The following is a 12,954-nucleotide window of genomic DNA, read 5'->3' as shown; positions in this document are numbered from 1 at the left end:
GGCTGTAGGAGGTGACAACCCTCTGTCTGTTGTCCTCACTGTACTATGTGTAATCAATGACTCTCTATTCACATGTTTTACTTTCTCTTCTGCCTGTTTAAATATCCGATCGCTGTACCCTCTCAATCTCTCAAACAGCGCTACTCGTTCTGACTCAAACATTGAATCTTCTGAGCAGTTTCGGCGGACTCTAATGGTCTCACCATAGGGAATGCCTTTTATTACATGTTTCGGACGGCATGATGAGGCTAAAAGCAGGGTGTTACCGCTTGTGTCTTTTCTATAATTCCTGCTAATCACCTTGCCCGCATTATTTGATAGCTGAATGCCCAAAAATGGAATGTCCTCTGAGGACAAATTATATGTATATCTAATTCATATTGTTCTTATTCATGTAGTCGATGCATTCAAAATAACTCTGGTCTGTGGAGTTCCAGATCATCACATTGTCATCTATGAACCTCCCATACCACACGATCGAGGACATGAGATGACACTCCTCCCAATGGGACATGTATGTGCAGATGTAGCAGGGTTAGCACTCAAGCTCTTAACTCAAATTTCTTAACTCATCGCATTATCTTGAAACAAAAGCCATTGAAAAGCAATTGAAGGTGTTTGCTTAACGCATTTAGTTTAGATAACACGTCTCATAAATCATGAGTGTTAACTCTACTACATCCGTATTTGCGAACGAGGGGGAGAACTTCGCACCCATGGATGCTTCCCTCATCTGCAAATAAAAATTCCCATTGAAGGAGAAGTAATTGTGACTGTGATATATATATAAAAAAAAGAACTCTTTGAGAGCTGGACTATATTTACTATATACAGTGTCTGACTGGGGTACCTAGGGCCCACCAGTAAAATTTATTTTGGGGGGCGACCATACGTATACATTTAAACATAATAAATAATCTAACAAGTTTTTTATATGAACATCGGCTGGTTGAGTTCCTATACATTGAATATATGTATATAGTGCAGTAAATCTACTGTGTTATGTGCCACTTGTGCAGGGGGTGGGAGACTAGGGGCCCACCTTGCTCAGGGGCCCACCGGGGATTCCCCTGTACCCCTGTGGGCCAGTCTGAGCCTGACTATATACATCCAGATGTCTTTTCAAACTATGCAAGCCCAAGTGGTGTGGGATTGAAGGGTAAAGTGCCGCTACATCGCATGTGGCCCACCTGAAGTCCTCCCTCCATTATATTCTACTTACAATATCCAGAACATGCTTTGTGTCCCGCCAATACCTTGGAATACATTTCACCAATAGTTGTAAGTAGTGATCCACCCATTCTCCAAATCGCTCCCCCAAACTCCCTATTCCCGACACTATAGGTCGCCTCTGGCGGGGAAGGAAAGATTTTTTTTGAATGTATTTTGGGGAGCGAATGGAAGATAATTGAGTATAATTTTGCATGCATTTTAAGAAAGCCATTGGAGGCAGCACTAGCTTTGAGCTGATTATTATTCGGCACCTGGCCTGTGGCGGACGTGCCTCATGGCAAGAGAGAATTTTTAAACCAGAGTATGCGATAGCACAATGTGGTCATGATTAAGACATATACAGTCGAAACGCGTAGACCTTTGCCTGTCTGGTCAGACTATGGGTTTTATAATGAAGAAATAAAGAAATTGGATTTTATCCTGAGCCTGCTGATGGGTTTTTTCTGTAGCAGCTGTGCTTGGTACTGCAGCTCAGCCCCATTCATTCAAACACGGCTGAGCTGCGCTTAGGCCCCGTGACTTTACATCAAAGCCTTACGGAGCGGTGCAAACGGCTGATCGACAGGGATGCTGGGAGTCGGACCCCCACCGATCTAATACTGATGACCTGAGGATAGGACATCAGTGTTAAACACTTGGACGGCCCTTTATTTTTAGGACATTCAGCATCTTAGTATCCTATGCTTGTGTAACCAAGGCCTTGGTAAGAAGAATAACTTCTGAAATGCATCTGGTTTGGTCTATTTTCTATTCTGCCTACGAGAAGAAAATCAAGCAGAATCGAATACGGCATTGCCACCATACAAGATCTCCCATTCCCATTTCTGACATTCTCGTTTACATTTAGGCGACAAAGCAGTTTAATTGAAAAAATAATGCAGAATAGGGATACAGGGTGTCATAAGCGATGAAAATTGGATGCAGTGTGTAGTGGCTTTTCTATTATGCTGCTGGATCTACAATCTTTAATTTATACTATTGCCTGATAAAGAAGAGCCTTGGCACGATGATAAATTGCTGGAACCTTCATGTAATACCGTTACAATGCTGCATTATCTACTCTCCATAGTGGTATGAAGCATGTGATTGCTAATACTTTAGTCTCACAGGAATTCCCAGGATTAGATAAAAAAGAGTCTACTATTTTGAGACAAGTGAAGTGGAACTGAGCTACAATACCAGACACAGTCCATTGACAAGAGTATTCTTTGTATGGAGGAAAAGTGGACCCTTGTTTCTAATCCTAAGCAACCTCTGCAAAGTGAATCTCCAAATTGTGATCATGTCATCATTAGATCTAAAATGTTAGTTGATTAATAATCTATATTTATCATATTGATTGTATTAAATCTTCAGGAGAGAACTGGCCATAGACCCTACAGGGAAATTTCCCAGGGGGCTACCTGAGCCTTCCTCATGGCCACCAGCTGGAAAATGATCTCATGCTCTCAGTAATAATTAAAGGGGTATTCCCATCACAGACAATGGGGGCATATCTCTAGGATATGCCCCCATTGTCTGTTAGGTGCGGATCCCACCTCTTGGACCCACACATACAATGAGAACAGAGCAGAGAAATGAACGGAGGGTGCACTGCGCATGAGCAGCCGCCCTCATTTCAATTCTATGGGGCCGCTGAAAATAGCCAAGCCAGCTATTTCCGTCTGCCCCATAGAAATGAATGGGAGCAGGGGCCGCGCGGTGCGCTCCCATTCACTTCCATGGGAGCAGCGCTTGGTGGTGGACAGACCCTGGGAAATCCGGGGTCCTCCAGCCACAGATCTCCCCGCTCCGTTCTCGTTGTCCCAGAGGTGGGACCTGAACCTATCAGACAATGGGGGCATATCCTAGCGATATGCCCCCATTGGTTGTGATGGGAATACCTCTTTAATGGTAGGAGCATCAGTTAATTATGACCTTGGCCAGCAGCCGCAGGTGCCCTTCTAAATTCTGCTGTATTGCTGTCCTCAGGAGAGTGATACAGTTAAATACTGTGGCAGGGGTGGCAGTATTCTTTGCTGCACTGTGGTATTTTGTTCTGCTGGGGCGGTATTATGTGCTACACTACAGTATTGCTGGTCCCATCTACTTGTGGTGCCCCGCCTTCTGTAAATTTGGACATGCGTAGAGCATGGGCCCCCTTTTGGTTTTTTTCCAGGACCACTTTGAGTTCCCAGTCCAGCCCTGTATATCTTTGTAGTGAATGGATCTCAGTTTTCTTAATTCAACTCTTTAGAAGATAATAAAAAAATAAAAATAAAAGCTGTCTGCAGCTGCCACTAGGGGGAGCTCAGTAGCATACTGCATACATTAGGGCATATATTACTGTTGCTAATACAACATAACTCTAGTGCATATGCAGTATACTAAGGGGCACATCTATTAAGACTGGCGTTTAAGACGCCGGTCTCAATAAAGCCCTAAACTGGTGGTGGTTCCGCCGAAGTTATGAAGGGGCACAGACATAGAAAATGGTGAATGACATGGGCCTCCCGGCCCATCCCCTTCCCCACCCACAATTTTAGACCTGGCGGGAGCTGGGCAAAGTAGCAGATAGAGACGCAACTAAGTGCTGCGCCACTATCTACGCCTGAAATATGCCCAATTTAGGTGTATTTCAGTATAGTAAATGACCCCCTAAATATCTAAAGGGTTTTAGAGGTACTTTCTACCACATTCAACAAGGGGTGTGGCTTAGAGTAATGTGGGTGTGTTTTAGTGGGGAAGGGGGAGTGGTTTATAAATCGGCACCGTACACCAACATTGCAGCAGAATTTTTACTCAAGGGAAGCTGACTGATGGGTACTATAGACTTAGACTACACAGTTTAAAGGTGCTCCAGATATGACATTGGCAGATGCTGGATGATACATCTGGCACATTGTCTAAATTTTAGACACTCCGGCAGATTTTACTAATCCCGTCTAATACTTAGATTAGACAGTCTAAAGATGGAGCAAATTTATCATCCATCATCTTAGTTAATACCACCTACGTGTATTAGCCAGGTCCTCTCTCTGATAAGCCACAACCTTTGTTGGACGAGTCAAAAAAATATGGAAAAAAAACACAATCTGGTTCAAAACATGTACACCAGTTCTTTTGGCGCAAATTTGCAAGGATTTTGGCATGTTTTGATTAGTAAATGCCCCCCACTATTGGTAAATTAGCCCCATTGAGTTAATCATATAGCGGTATATAGTAAGCTATCTCTAGTAGTGGCTTCCACTAGAACTTTTATTCTGCTCCTGCAAGTGCTTTGAGTGAAAGGCAGGTCTCCCAGTGCACTTGCAAGAGCAGAATAAAAGTTCTAGTGGAAGCCACTACTAGTGGGAGCTTACTGTATACTGCTATATGATAAACTCAATGGGGCTAATTTACTAATAGTGGGGGGTATTTACTTATCAAAAACTTGGCAAAGAGCATTGACCACCTCACAGTGAAGTTCTGCCTCCAGGACACTTGCGGGAGCAGAATATGACAGATTAAAATGTCATATTCACACTGCTCCTGAAGATAAAAGCTCCATAAAATATATGCTTGCCCAGCTCTCCCCAACCTCTACCTAGTGCTGACAGTAGTTTTCCATGCTCAAAAACACTGACCAATTCCCTTTAATAATGGCCTACAAATCAAAAATAAAATAAAAATTAATTACCGTAGAAACAAATAAGTATACCGTCCAGTGCAGCTCTTTTGCGCCTCGTCCTGCAGTCTGTTGAGCTCTGTATGTTCAGTCTTTAGATGTCTTCAAGCTTTGAACACTCTTCTTTCTCTTCTTGGAGTTAATCGGTCTCCTAGTAATTGATTTATAAATCTTTGTATTTTCACACCTCTTTTCCTGTCAACTATTTTATGTAATTCAAAGTTCATTAGATGTTGCAAGATCGCAGTGTTGATCAGCAACAGATAAAGGGAGGTGAGCAACCAAACAGATCAGTAGAAGGCAGTGTCACTGAATTTTGCAATAACGCTGTGGAGGATGGTGCCAGTTATAGTTGTTTGTAGTCCTAAACTGCGCCTCTACAGCACTTTCACTTCATTCAGAATGCCTGCTGTGTGCTTTTGTGTGTCCAAAGGAGGTCAAAGGAGCGAGGGGGGTAGTCTAGGAGACTAGTGCTATTCACAAAAGGGCAATCCTAGATGGTGAAAAATGTGAAGGACACCGTGAGAATGTAAACTGAATCTCCATCTTTTTCTACCATGTTGTTTTAGGTCCCAAATTCAGTAATGTAATTTATAGCGTTCAGAGCAACAGGGAACAGGAGCTTAGGAGTTAGCTGCATACTGTCCATTGTTTTTGAGTTTGAATATACAGTATACAGTAAGCTCCTGTGCGTCCTCTAGAGGTGGTTACTGTTATGTTTTTATATCTGTCTATGCAGGAGATTTGAAAATCTATATCAGAGAAACAAACTTGACCATTGTAATGATACATTGAGAAAGTACTGGAAGCTGGAAAAAGTACAAAGCAGAGCAACTAAGCTGATAAGGGGCATGGAGGGTCTTAAGGGCCTTTCACACAGGCCAAGAATCCGCCAGATAATCGCTAATGGGCATTCATAGGAACGCTTGCAAGTGATGAACTGGCAGTGTAAAGGTGCTGCCGATTACCAGATGAACAAATGAAATGCTCTTTCATTGGGTTATTGGATCGTTTGAGCAGGCACCTAAAACATGGTTTGCCAGCAGCCTCTAAACAGCCTCTATTGCCGGCAAACAAGAAGTCTGTATGGGGACAAACAATGGCATTAACTACGATACTGTGGAGGAGATCTCTGCTTGTAAATGCAAAAGTCTCGTTTGCTGATGAGCAGGTACTTGTCGGGAAGGAATGCTTCAATCACCTGCAAAATTGGTCCATGTAAAGGGGTCTTAGTTCTGAGGAAAGACGTAACGTAAATACATTTACATTAAGTGTATTTAGTCTTGAGAAGAGGCGTCTAAGGGGGGACATGATAAACCTATACAAATATAATAGGCCATGCAAAATATATAATGAAAAGCTGTTCCATATAAAATCCACCTCAAAAGACAAGGGGGCACTGCCTCTGACTGGAGAAGAAAAAGTTCAGTCTCCAGAAGAGTCAAAACTTCTTTACTGTAAGAACCGTGAATCTGTGGAATAGACTTCCTCAGGACGTGGTCACAGCAGGAACAGTGAACAATTTTAAAAGTGCTTAGATGAATTCTTAAAATGAAATAGCATTAACATTTATAAAAGTTCCAATCCCCACCTATCTCTTGGTGGAGCTTGACGGATTTATGCCTTTGTTCAACCGTATTAACTATGTAACTATTTAACTATGTAAGTAATCAGCACAGAATGTGAACCCTATGGTATCTAGATTTAAAGAACAAACAAAAGTTAAAGGTGGACTTTGGTCAGGATGCTGTACAGTCGTGGCCAAAAGTTTTGAGAATGACACAAATATTAGTTTTCACAAAGTTTGCTGCTAAACTGCTTTTAGATCTTTTTTTCAGTTCTTTCTGTGATGTAGTGAAATATAATTACACGCACTTCATACGTTTCAAAGGCTTTTATCGACAATTACATGACATTTATGCAAAGAGTCAGTATTTGCAATGTTGGCCATTCTTTTTCAGGACCTCTGCAATCCGACTGGGCATGCTCTCAATCAACTTCTGGGCCAATTCCTGACTGATAGCAACCCATTCTTTCATAATCACTTCTTGGAGTTTGTCAGAATTAGTGGGTTTTTGTTTGTCCACCGGCCTCTTGAGAATTGACCACAAGATCTCATTGGGTTTAAGATCTGGGGAGTTTCCAGGCCATGGACCCAAAATGTCAACGTTTTGGTCCCTGAGCCACTTAGTTATCACTTTTGCCTTATGGCACGGTGCTCCATCGTGCTGGAAAATGCATTGTTCTTCACCAAACTGTTGTTGGATTGTTGGAAGAAGTTGCTGTTGGAGGGTGTTTTGGTACCATTCTTTATTCATGGCTGTGTTTTTGGGCAAAATTGTGAGTGAGCCCACACCCTTGGATGAGAAGCAACCCCACACATGAATGGTCTCAGGATGCTTTACTGTTGGCATGACACAGGACTGATGGTAGCGCTCACCTTTTCTTCTCCGGACAAGCCTTTTTCCAGATGCCCCAAACAATCGGAAAGAGGCTTCATCGGAGAATATGACTTTGCCCCAGTCCTCAGCAGTCCATTCACCATACTTTCTGCAGAAGATCAATCTGTCCCTGATGTTTTTTTTGGAGAGAAGTGGCTTCTTTGCTGCCCTTCTTGACACCAGGCCATCTTCCAAAAGTCTTCGCCTCACTGTGCGTGCAGATGCGCTCACACCTGCCTGCTGCCATTCCTGAGCAAGCTCTGCACTGGTGGCACTCCGATCCCGCAGCTGAATCCTCTTTAGGAGACGATCCTGGCGCTTGCTGGACTTTCTTGGACGCCCTGAAGCCTTCTTAACAAGAATTGAACCTCTTTCCTTGAAGTTCTTAATGATCCTATAAATTGTTGATTGAGGTGCAATCTTAGTAGCCACAATATCCTTGCCTGTGAAGCCATTTTTATGCAACGCAATGATGGCTGCACGCGTTTCTTTGCAGGTCACCATGGTTAACAATGGAAGAACAATGATTTCAAGCATCACCCTCCTTTTAACATGTCAAGTCTGCCATTTTAACCCAATCAGCCTGACATAATGATCTCCAACCTTGTGCTCGTCAACATTCTCACCTGAGTTAACAAGACGATTACTGAAATGATCTCAGCAGGTCCTTTAATGACCGCAATGAAATGCAAGTTTTTTTTGGGATTAAGTTAATTTTCATGGCAAAGAAGGACTATGCAATTCATCTGATCACTCTTCATAACATTCTGGAGTATATGCAAATTGCTATTATAAAAACTTAAGCAGCAACTTTTCCAATTTCCAATATTTATGTAATTCTCAAAACTTTTGGCCACGACTGTATGTTCTCTCTCACATTGTACATGCAGTCTGAGCTGCAGGCAGCATGTTATAGACCAGGAGGAGCTGAGCAGATTGATATATAGCTTTGTGGGAAAGGATTCAGAATGAGATGCAATTCATTAATTAAAATTCCTGAATAGAGACTAAACAGGGGGTCGCTTCAGGGGCACTCCGTGAATGCTAAGTGTAGCAGCAGTGGTATCACGGCAGAACCACACAGACTGCCGTACAAAGAAAGGTAATGTATTAAATATTTATGATACTGCGCTATGGGACGTGTTGAGATTAAAATACAGGAATCACGGATGAGCTAAATTTATGCACATGGGATTATATCAATGTACAAGTATTCAACTGGCTTAACCAGTGTACCTGAAATGTAGACTCCTGTTTGTGCGCTGATACTCCTCCTCGTGTTTCCGTACTTGGTGCAGAAGTTTTACTTTCCTGCAGTTAGTAATTGTCCATTCGATGTATGTTGTTCACCGGATCATTGATGCTTGAATCCGGAATCAATCCAGGTATTGTGTAGCTTGGCGTGCTGCCTCGTGCCCCGGCCGGTGGCGCGATGCTACAGCAGGTGGAGGTTTCCACTGAAAGTGATTAGCGCTCGCTCGGAGCACAAACAGGAGTCTACATTTCAGGTACACTGGTTAAGCCAGTTGAATACTTGTACATTGATGTAATCCAATGTGCATAAATTTAGCTCATCTGTGATTCCTGTATATTAATCTCAACACGTCCCATAGCGCAGTATCATAAATATTTAATACATTGAAATTCCTGTTCACTCTGGACTTAGGGGCCCAGTGCATGGTCTTATCTAAGATTGACAGCTCTCTGTATGAGTATATGAATCTTTCCAACAAAACTGCATATCAATCTGCTCCGCTCCTACTGCTCTATAATATGCTGCCGGTGCAATGAAATCACGGCTTAGCGCAAAAGGACCACTGCAACTTGAGAATGGAGTGAGAACTTTATTGTAGATAATGCATAGGGACAAGGCATTTTGGGGACATTATACTTCCCCCTTAATCAACACATATATACACTGAAAAAGCACTAAAGAACAAGGGAAGGAGAAGCACTGACACATCCTATTCTCAAGAAGATTATCCCAGAGAGGCCATGATTGACATTTAGACAGGCAAAATCCCTAAAAAAAAATCTAGCCCCAAGTAAACTAAGGTCACTTAAAACCAAGAGACCATTTAGACTGCAGCTCTTCTTTTCTCATATACATTATGTTTTGGAGTGCCCGTGTGGCCTCCAATACGTGGGTCGGACCATTCAGGCATTACGAAATAGACTGTTGTTAATATGCATGGTCTACAGTAAAGAAGTCCTCACTCCATCCTCAAGTTGCTGTGGTCCTTTTGCTCCAATGTGTAATTACATTGGACCTTTTTCCCTCCTATGAAGTTGACCATCTCTTCTCAAGGCACCAAGGCTACAGCTGCGTACCAGGCAACTTCATCTTGTAACCTACATGTCTACAATAGCGTTGTGCCTATAATTAGCACAACTCTAGGGGAAGCCTTCAATTGGAGGTTATTTTGTGACTAATTGTTTGATATACTCACCCTATATTTGTGCCTTGTATTTCTGTTGTCTATACAGCAATCACCTGCCTGTCTCTCAGAATGCAGAAAGGACTCAACGTGCAATGTTCAGGTTCCCTCTAAACCTTGGATCAACCCTGGACCAAATAAAAAGCTGGCAAAGCAAAACATTGTTTGGTGCCAAAGTATTAGTTCTGTACCATACCTGAGTAACAGCCTGGTTTTTCACAATTGTCAGCATTGAAGTTTGTATGTCGCTCAACTGTTTTTTTTATTTCTCTTGGTTGAATTGTTGGGTTGTATTCTGAGCAGGGTGAGTACAGTTTATTTCTGTTCACTTTAACACGCATTTGCTGCCAACCTGTATACCATTAGTCACTCCATTGCCAGACTGCCATCTCCTCCTTCCATGACTAATCATTCAGTTCCTGTCATCTATTGGTGAGTTTATTTCAGTACTAGTGATGAGCAGGAGGGGTCATATTAGAATTCGTGATATTTTGCAAATATTTTGTAGAATATTCGTCAAATATTCGCGAATTCGAATATTCGTTATATTCTACATAAATTTTTTTTATTTTACTCGAAAATCGGCAAGGTTTTCTTATTTCACTTCACCAACTTAGACTATTGTGTTCCGGATCATCACATAAAATTCTGATTAACAAAACATTGAATTTAAGGCTGTAAAGTAAAGGCGATCAATACAGGCATGGGTGAAAAAAGAATATATAGCACTATATTGACTATAGTGCTATATATTCGTTTTTTAGAATATTCGTCATTTTTTTCCATCTGAAGTCATAATTCCTCTCTGCTTAAGTTTCTTGTGGGCCAATGACTCATTGGCCAACGAACAAGAAGCAGGGAGGAATCATGTGTTCAGATGGAAAAAATGATCAATATTCGATATAACAAATATATGGCACTATATTCTAAATATTTGCGAATTCTCAAAGTTGCGATATTCGAGATCAAAATTCGCTTTTCAAATATTCGCACTCAACACTATTCAGTACATTATTATCTGCCAGTGTTGATACGTCGGTTATTGGTTAGGAGGGCACTCAGCTATCTGCTGTTACATGGAAACAAATACAGCTCAATTCTAACGTTGACCACTGAGGAAGGAGAATGTGACTCTGAAACGCGTTTGGTGATTTCTATAAACACAATAGTGAATCTATCAGCGGCACAGAACAAAGAAATCCCTTTGGGGTCACGAGCATACCTAATATAGGAGGAGAGACGTGACGGCAAGCTTGGATTCACTCTAACCTTTCCTAGTAAGAGGGACAACTAACACCAGCTATCTCCCAACATGTGGGACGCCACGTGGGATGCTGAGGCTCGGCACTAACTAGTGCTTAACAGTTGGAACTACAGCTCGCAGCCGGGACGCATCTGATACATGTGGAAGCGGTAATGTAACGATGTTACATTGTATATGATAGAATCTCTCACTATTTGACCCCATTAGGATGTTCTGTGATAACGATTAAGGCAGCCGCTAATACCCAAGGATTTATATACTGTCGTCAGGCCTCTTCATGATGTAACTTGTTTTTAATATATTCCTGGGAGAATCATTATAATTAATCTAAATAAGGACGTGACCTATATCAGTTGATCCAAACAAGGACAGTACTCCTGTAACACTATTTAAAAGCAGATATAAGACCACTATTTTTACTGAAGGATTATCGTTCCAATATTTTTCTGAAGGATTATCGTTTCCCTAATTTGAACAAGTTCGAGTGTGTATTTAGGGATTTCTATTTAGGGCTGTCTATTTTGGTATAAACAGAGCTCATGAAGCTATGAAGATATACATGATGCTATAAGCTTGATACAGTGCCTTGCAAAAGTATTTACCCACCTTGACTTTTTTCGTATTTTGTTACATTACAGACTACTGGCACAGGCTTCGTCGATCCAACTGCACATGCGCCGGCTCCCTGCGCACGCGAGATTACGACGCTTGGAAGAAATGACATCAGGGCAAGTGCAGTGAATAAAATAACTGGTAGGCAGTGCTGGGCTCCAGAACGATGGGAGCGGACGGGCTCCAACGGATCGTGGGACAACCCCTTGGGCTCCTTATCAAGGTAATTTGCATAGCAATAAAATCGCTTTTTTGACTAATAAAAGACACACATAGCAGTAAGAGCGGGATCATTTAATACAAAACAAGGAGACTGATGGGCACATATGAATATCTCTGAAGGGTAAATCCCTTTAAAGATTGCTGTTCACAAGCACATACCATCCAACTTGAAGGAGCTGGAGCAGTTTTGCAAGGAGGAATGGGCAAAAACCCCAGTGGTAAGATATGGCAAGCTCATATATATAATGTTATGAGCTTTTTATAACCATTATCCACATTTCACATAATTACAGTGTAATTATAGCTCCTAAGTATGAATTTATGATTTATCATTTTTTTTACCATTTTTTCTTCTATTCTAAGTTTTCAAATTTTTCTTATGAAATGTGTATTATGGTATTTAAATATGAGATAATCATGGTGTACTGATATTCATCGATCTATATGGAATGGGTATATGCAGCGCCCCACTACGTGTGTGTGGGCACTGCTTAAAAGCACTTTTTACATTTGAAACAGTATTGTGCTGCATTGTGGTACTTTGTACTATTGTATCTGCAAAATCCCTGTTACCAGGCAGATTAGGTGTAATTTATACATCCCACCACTAGATGGGGATATAACTTAGGTCTTATATATACCTAGGTCAGGCCTAGTGAAAGGAGGTTCTTGGATAAGAAAATGTAGTTCAGAAGAGAGCAGATCTGAGGAGGTCAGATCAGATTAGTGGGAGAAAATGTAGAGTGAAGACTCCATGACACAGATTAGTGAGTGGAGCCAACTTCACTAGGAGGTTATACTCAGATGTGAGGCGCAGAAGAGCATTTTCCTTCTGCGCCCGGACTATAGACTTGCATCCCTGACCAGTAGGAGAAGAGTTTGCCTCCCTGGAAAAGAAACAAGCTTCCTAAGGAATCATCGGTGATAAGAGCCATTATTGAGGGCCACAGACACCTTTGCATGGTGGAGGATTTATAGCTTCTGGCAGCCACACCAACCTTCTGAGAGACAGATGAGTTTTCCTGTCTAAATGTTCAGCTTGTAGGGAAAGGACAAGGAATAGGATCCCACACATCAAAAGGAACCAGTTACACCTAA

The 12,954-nt window shown here is 41.8% G+C and overlaps 1 protein-coding gene across 1 annotated transcript in view; it reads right to left on the bottom strand.

Moving 5' to 3' along the window:
- LOC120981848 (N-acetylated-alpha-linked acidic dipeptidase 2-like) overlaps positions 1 to 5,152 on the bottom strand; it is a 156,009-nt gene extending 150,857 nt beyond the window's left edge. Inside the window, exon 1 of the mRNA XM_040411611.1 lies at positions 4,913 to 5,152. The gene's annotated coding sequence lies outside the window, so the exon portion shown is untranslated. The remainder of the gene's footprint in view (positions 1 to 4,912) is intronic.
- Positions 5,153 to 12,954: the final 7,802 nt, after the last annotated feature.

This window comes from Bufo bufo, chromosome 11 (assembly GCF_905171765.1).
Source record: "Bufo bufo chromosome 11, aBufBuf1.1, whole genome shotgun sequence".
NCBI classification, from domain to species: Eukaryota; Metazoa; Chordata; class Amphibia; order Anura; family Bufonidae; genus Bufo; species Bufo bufo.
This window is presented reverse-complemented; position numbering and strand designations above follow the sequence as displayed.